This window comes from Erpetoichthys calabaricus, chromosome 3 (assembly GCF_900747795.2).
Source record: "Erpetoichthys calabaricus chromosome 3, fErpCal1.3, whole genome shotgun sequence".
In the NCBI taxonomy this organism is placed as follows: domain Eukaryota; kingdom Metazoa; phylum Chordata; class Cladistia; order Polypteriformes; family Polypteridae; genus Erpetoichthys; species Erpetoichthys calabaricus.
In genome coordinates, this window is record NC_041396.2 from 221,506,283 (window position 1) to 221,513,674 (window position 7,392).

The window sequence follows — 7,392 nt, forward strand, 5'->3', positions numbered from 1 at the left end:
TATAAAACAATACACTGACTACTGTCAAGTTGGGGAGCATTCACTGGTACAGTGCATTGCCGCACCCACTACACGACGAAACAACTCAGGATCCTGGTTTGCAACCCCCCCCAGGCAGAGACGTGGTCCAGTCCCACCCTCCGGAAATTACCCTCTATCTGCCACAGCCAGGTGTTACGTGGGCAACCCTTTGGCCTGGTCCAGCCACTCGGGTCCCCAACAATGAGGATCTTACGAGCTGGATCACCCTTGGGGAAATGCGCCACATGGCTATAGTGCCGTAACTGACGCTCCCTTACAATGCAGGTAATGTGCCTCATTCGGGACTCCATGAGCAACCGCTCATTCGACACAAAGTCAAACCAAAGGTACCCAAGGATTTTCTGGAGAGACACAGTACCAAAGGAGTCCAGTCTTCATCTCAGGTCACTGGATAGCCCCCATGTCTCGCAACCATATAGCAAGACAGGAAGCACCAGGAATCTAAAGACTTGGACCTTCGTCCTTTTGCATAGATATCATGAGCGACACACACCCCTTTCCAATGACCTCATGAGCCCCCATGCTCTCCCAATCCGTCTACTGACTTCATAGGAAGAGTCCCCAGAGACATGAATGTCACTGCCAAGGTAAGTAAACCTCTCAACAAGGTCAACACTCTCTCCGCAAACAGACACTCTGCTGATGGCTGTGTCCAAGAGGTCATTAAAGGCCTGGATCTTGGTTTTTATCCAGGACACTCGCAAGCCCAGACACTCAGACTCCTCGCTCAGTCTCTTGAGCGCTCCGATCAGAGCCTCCATTGACTCCGCGAAGATCACAGCATCGTCAGCAAAGTCAAGATCCGTGAATCTTTCTTCACCAACAATGCCCCACAGCTGCTGGACCCCATGACCTTGCCCAACACCCAGTCCATACAAGCATTGAACAGAGTAGGAGCAACAACACACCCCTGACAAACCCCAGAATCAACTGGGAAAAACGCAGAGGTCCTGCCTCCACTCTGCACAGCACTCACAGTACCAGTGTACAGGCCGGCCATGATATCCAGCAACCTCGAGGGGATCCCGCGAAACCTCAGGATGTCCCACAGGGCAGCTCGATCAACCGAGTCAAACGCTTTGCAAAAACCTACAAAGGCTGCAAAGAAACTGCCGATATTCGCGTTTGCGCTCCATCAGTGCCAGGTTGCGGTCGATGGTAGACTTTTTAGGCGTAAAACCAGACTGTTCCGGTCACTGGTAGGTGAGCAAGTGATGACGGATCCTATTGAGGATGACCCTAACAAGGACCTTACCCGGCACCGAGAGCAGTGTTATCCCCCTGTAATTGCTGCAATCCAGGCGATCACCCTTTCTTTTCCAGATAGGGACGACAAGTCCCGTTTTTCAGTCAGTTGGGATGATGCCAGTCTCCCATATGGAAGCAAAGATTGCTTGCAATGCCAGGAGGACAGCCTTACCACCAGCCTGGAGAACTATGGACCGATAAAATATTTCTGGCAGCTTGCTGCATACATCTAAAGACGTTAGACTCCTCAGGCAGTAAAGTCTTCTCTGTCCCTTCTTGTATAGTACCACTGTGCATTCACTTGGGGACTGAATATTAATGCAAACAGCATATTTATTTTTTTCTTCAAAATATTTTGTTTCTACAATTAAACAATACCAAATTAAAAAAATTGTGTTTCTAGTGCTTTGAAGTAAAAGCAAAAAATATATATATATACTGTATATCACAGTCAGGTAATATGAAAAGGTGGGTGAAGGGAATGAATACTTCTGCTAGGCAGTTGTGTCCACAAAACAGGAAACAGCCCTAGACAGGGTGTCAGTTTTTAGCATGGCTTGCACACAAATACACCCACTCACATTGTGTCAGTTAATCGATGAATCTAATTTACAAGGCTTTTAGAAATGCTGAAAAAACCCTGGAGTGCCTGGATTAGACTCTCACAGACTCGGGCAGAGCACAGAAACCCCACAAAGACGACAACCTGGTGTGGGATTTGAATCCAGAATGATGGATCCACGAAGCTGCTTGGTAAACTACTATGCCATCTTTTAAATAGGCATTTGCTATGCTACATTTTATTATTATATTAAATTGTGCAAATGATTTGGTATAGTCTTTCATATATAATAATTATGTGTTTATAGTGAAGTTCTGGAAAGTGATTATATCATTTTGTTAGTGTGTGAATGCATCAGAGATTTTTGGTCTTCAAAATTTGGTAGGTATGCTTATGTTTTAAAAAAAAAGTGGCAATAACAGTTTATGGTAGGATGAGGAGCAGGCTACTGTGTGTGGTTACAAGTGGAGACACAAAGCGTGCACATGATCTGTGTCACAAGTTGCATTTTTCAATTTTACACTTAAAGCAGGATGTGGGTACTCTATCAGCAGATGCAAAAGATTTAGTTAAGTTATATTTACTGTAGAGATTACTTCCTCTTCTTGGGCATGAAAGCATCCTCATTTCTGTGTGGCTATTGGCAGTGCTGACTAATTGGTAAGGTTATTGAACTTGAAAGATTGCCTTTTCTGTCACAATCCATGACTGCACCTGCAAGTTTTCAAATTGCAGGAAATACAGTATAAAAAGTTGTATTATAATTCTTGACATAGTCAGTGCCTTGAGGTGGCAAGCATAGAAAATAGGGGTATGTTTCACTCTGTGTAAATGTTATAAACAGCAGTGCAGAGTAAAACTATGATGAGAGTTATTAGAGTCAATGCCAACTCTTACTTCAAAGGGAGTACAGGGGCATTGGTGCAAGATGGTTTATGGAAAAATTCACAACAACATTACACAGTATTTCTTCACACATGCAGCCATAAATGATGTGTTTATCATCTTGTATATAAAATTCTATGCGTGAAAGTGTGTGTGTCTGTCCAGACCAGAAGTGAAAGGTGGAGTCGGGGTAAGGGCTCCGCCTCCGAGGATATGCAAATGAGGCGAGCACACTGGCAAAATGAAACCTCTGAAGAAAAACAAAGTCACTTAGCTGCTAATACACAAGTGATGCCAGCACGTCGGCAAAACGAAACCTCCTAGGAGAGAGATGCCCAGAGTAGTTCCTTTCAATTACCTGACATCTCTACATTTCAGGTTTTTTTCTGAAGATTTCAATAGTTTCTAGGACCCTGGGCTTTTTACAGCATGGACTTAAACAGCTAGTATATAATAATGACCTTTAGATCTTCACTCTTCTCTCCTGAAAATTTAGTGAGTAGGGGATGATGAGCTCTGTTTGGCCTGAATGTTCTGTTCTTGTCAAAATGTTTCTTAAACATACAGAGTGTTTGCTTTGCATTATGTGGTGCAATTTTCTTTCTGTCAGTTTTTTTTATTACACTGATTTTTAAAAGCAACAGATTAAAAATATTCAGAAATAGGTTAACACTTCAAGCTATATGAAATCCTTTTGGCAGTTGATTTTCAATCTAGATATAAGAAAACCAGAATTTTTAAACTGAAAAATTGTTAATTCAGAGTACAGTGACTATTTAAATATGTCGTGTTCCAGGAATGGTGCCCTTCGGTCCTTTCTTTCAGACTACTTGTTTGCAGTCTTTAAGGACTGCTGATTTTCCGACATGAAGAATCCTAAATCTTACTGCCATTATTCTGATAATTGTAACTGTATAAATGAGGGTGGCTTTTTTACATTGAGTCCTGCTTTTAGCCATCATATAATTTTATTCTCCAGTCACAATTGCTTTCATTTACAGTATTCAACAGTATCTAGGTGGTATATATATAAAAAAAGATGTCATAATCTGTACAGAGGATTCTGGATTGAAATGTCTCATATTAGAAATAAAAGGGTGGTAAATTATAGCATTTATCTTTTACACCATGTTAATCAAAGAAAAAATCATTAATTCCTGAAGAGATAATTTGTAATTATTTTAAGAATAATTTGATTTAATTCTATGGTCACAACTGATGAAAATTAAGACCATTTAGTAATTAATTCATCCTACAATATGTTTTAAAACGGGTGGCACTGTGGCACAGCAATTAGCACTGCTTCCTCACAAAACTGGATTTTTATTCCAGCCTGGTTTGTAGTGGGGAGCTGGCATTGTCTCCTTGGATTTACATGGGTTATTCCATTCTCCTCTCAATTTCAAGGATGTGGGTGTTAGGATGAAGGTTGACTATTAGGGCTCAGTATGAAAGAATAGACTAGCTCCTTGTCCTGGACTGTTTCTTATCTTGTACCCAATGCTGTCCAGGATCGTTTTACTCAACCCTAAACTGGAATAAGCAGGTTAGAGGACAGATGGATGAAAGTTCAAAGCAGCCACAGAGCATTGTCTGTTTAAGTGGTACACAATAAGTACAGAAATGTTCATCAGATGTATGGATTTAGTCATTCCATTTCCTGAATTAAAAATTTCCATTTCAGTAATGAAGCCTATCCAAGCAGCATAGAGTCTAAGATGGACCAGAACTAGGCCATCACATACTCACACACATACATCCAAGGCCATTTCTTTGTCACCAGGTAGCTCAACACAAACATCACCACGATGTACAGTTACAGTGGCAACTAAAGCAGGGCTTTTGGCTGGAAGCAGGATCCAAATCCATTTCTTGTTCAGATTGGTTTCTGTGAATATCATTAAACATAATGATTATTGGAGTCAACATTTCTATTGACATTCTTATAATGAAAAAAAATACATATTTTTAAAGCATTATCATCATCTATGTACCAAAATATTAGGTTATATTGTAAAGTGGCATTATGGTTAAACTCTAGAAGTAGTGATTGTTTAGTTATGGTCACCAAACTGTAGAAGCTTTGCAGGTATGTGCACCACTGGCCAAAAGAACACAACTTACTGTGAAAGGCTAAGGGAACTAAACCCGCTTACTCTTGAGCAGAGATGGCTGCACAGGCACCCAATTAAATTCTTCAAAATTCTCAAAGGCATTGATAAAACAGATCCATCAGAATTCTTTAAATACAACAGTGAGTCCGATACAGAAGGACACCAGTAGAAATAAGTTTAAATTCAGTTAAAGGGAGATTGTAATTCTTCACACAAAGGGCCTTGGGAATCTAGAAGAAAATAATAAATCATGTAGCTGAATCGTAAACCTTGACAACTTTTAAGAAGTAAATGGACAACTAAGCTATTATGATTTTTTTTGTTAAGGCTAGTGTATTCCTATATAAAGTATAATAGAATGTCAGTATGCATATGTACATTATAATAGAAAACCAAAATGTTTTACTACCTTACAAAAAGAAACATGCAATAAGTTAAGCGAAAAGGTGGTTTCGTTGTTTTAGCAGAATAACATCATATAGAGAAATATTCAGTTCTTTCCTCTGCAAAACTATGAACAGCCCTTTAACAAATCAGCAAACACTTTGCATGGTTTTGCTTGTTATAATACCCACTAGGAAACTCTTCCGTTTTCAATTTATCTTTTCTTACCATTTTCAAAAGGCAGGTAATAAAAATTGTACATGTTTAAATTAACAGTTTAAACCCCACTATCTTTAAAGGGTTTGCATTCCGTACTTTTAAAATTATTAACCCTTTGTCCCCTTTTTACATTGAAAATTGTCACAGTTTGAGATTTTGATGCATTTAACTGAAAAATTTATTTGTGAGTTGTACATTTACAAAACATTGCCAAAAAGAAAGAAAGCAGTAAACAATAATTAAAAACGGTGAAATATCTTTTTTTTTAACTATTTTTTTTTTGCATCAGTTCAATTGTTAAGCCATCTCCAGTACCTATATCAGTCAGTAGTATTTTTGCTGTCTGCAGCAAGTTTGTACAATGTGATAGAGCAATATGGTTCAGTCTATGGTGTTAATTGGAGAACAACAATGGAGAACAGTTTTGCTGCACATTTAAGGGGGTTAACGTCAGCACTCAGATAAGACCACATGTCTGTTTTTTATTTTGTATTTCCCAGCTTTGTGCTTTGGATGCCTGTCTAAATGTAACACTAAATATTTCTTTGTATTTTGTCCCATCTATCTTTGGTCAATGCTAACTAGAATGTCAGCCCATGCCTATGTAAACCATCCCCTGACATAATCACTGTGTTTGCACGCACACACAAAGCCAGGATAAGGTGAGTAACCCAGTTAAGGCAGAAACGTGGTTTCTTAAAAACATCCATTTAAGTGATCCCTCGCTATATCGCGCTTCCCCTTTCGCGGCTTCACTCTATCGTGGATTTTATATGTAAGCATATTTAAATATATATCGCGGATTTTTTGCTGGTTCGCGGATTTCTGTGGACAATGGGTCTTTTAATTTCTGGTACATGCTTCCTCAGTTGGTTTGCCTAGTTGATTTCATACAAGGGATGCTATTGGCAGATGGCTGAGAAGCTACCCAACGTACTTTTCTCTCTCTCTTGCGCTGACTTTTTCTGATCCTGACGTAGGGGGATTGAGCAGGGGGGCTGTTCGCACACCTAGACGATACGGACGCTCGTCTAAAAATGCTGAAAGATTATCTTCATGTTGGCTACCTTCTGTGCAGCTGCTTCGTGAAGCGACATGCTGCACAGTGCTTTGCATACTTAAAAGCACGAAGGGCACGTATTGATTTTTTTATCTGTCTCTCTCTCTCTCTCTCTCTCTGCTCCTGACGGAGGGGGTGTGAGCTGCCGCCTTCAACAGCTTTGTACCGCGGTGCTTCGCATACTTAAAAGCAAACAGCCCCATTGATTTGTTTGCTCCTTTGAAGAGGAAGATATGTTTGCATTCTTTTAATTGTGAGACTGAACTGTCATCTCTGTCTTGTCATGGAGCACAGTTTAAACTTTTGAAAAAGAGACAAATGTTTGTTTGCAGTGTTTGAATAACGTTCCTGTCTCTCTACAACCTCCTGTGTTTCTGCGCAAATCTGTGACCCAAGCATGACAATATAAAAATAACCATATAAACATATGGTTTCTACTTCGCGGATTTTCTTATTTCGCGGGTGGCTCTGGAACGCAACCCCCGCGATGAAGGAGGGATTACTGTACATGCACAAGTATGCCTCTGTAGTTCTCCTTTGGCAAAAAGCTCCAATGTCAATAAACTGCACAAAAAACAGCTAAATGTTATCATCTGCTGTTGCATGTAATAATTTGAAGTAAATAACATTCCTATCCTTTTTACATCCTCGACCTGAGCTACTGATAATTTGCAGTATGAACATTGGTAGCTGCGTCACTCGATCACACTGTTTCAGTACATCTATAGCAAATAGCTGGATGGCAACTAAACCGACATTTTATTACTGTAATACTGTATGTTTCAGTTACTAATTGTTTTCTGCTTGGCTGTGCGATTGAGCCCTGCAAAGGACTGGCATACTGTTACGTGTGCTTCTTGACTCATACTCCGTGCTGC